This window comes from Acanthaster planci, linkage group LG19 (assembly GCF_054643075.1).
Source record: "Acanthaster planci isolate LZ-2023a linkage group LG19, COTS_SCS, whole genome shotgun sequence".
NCBI lineage: Eukaryota > Metazoa > Echinodermata > Asteroidea > Valvatida > Acanthasteridae > Acanthaster > Acanthaster planci.
In genome coordinates, this window is record NC_141795.1 from 6,903,559 (window position 1) to 6,904,217 (window position 659).

Consider the following 659-nt stretch of genomic DNA (forward strand, 5'->3'; position numbering starts at 1 on the left):
ATTGTTCCTTGGACGTCAACACTTGCCAGGGGTCATAAGGTTATGAGAATGTGCAGTCTGTCAGTGGTCCTGCAATGACAATGTTCCAGCTATGGTTGTTCTTTCTATTGGTAGATTCTTATCAGCCTAGAATCATTTGATTCAATTCGTGGTGGAATTTTCCAGGAATTTTATGTGTTGTGGCAACATTTGTCATGTATATTTACTGAGTGATATTTTGTTGCCCGGCGGACGCACACTTGCTAGACTAATAGAGGCTAGATACAGTTATGGGGGGGGGAGATTTAAGCTTGTTGCAAGGTGGGCGAGGGGCCAGCTGTGGGGGGAGGTGATATCAGCTCTTTGCAAGGTACATGTAGGGTAGGGGCCAGCTGTGGGAGGCGGGAGATTTAAGCTCATTGCAAGGTAGGGTAGGGGCCAGCTGTGGGGGGGAGGGGAGGGGATATCAGCTCTTTGCAAGGTACATGTAGGGTAGGGGCCAGATGTGGGAGGGGAGGGAGATTTAAGCTCGTTGCAAGGTAGGGTAGGGGCCAGCTGTGGGGGGAGGGGAGGGGATATCAGCTCTTTGCAAGGGACATGTAGGGTAGGGGCCAGCTGTGGGAGGGGGGAGATTTAAGCTCGTTGCAAGGTAGGGTAGGGGCCAGCTGTGGGGGAGGGGA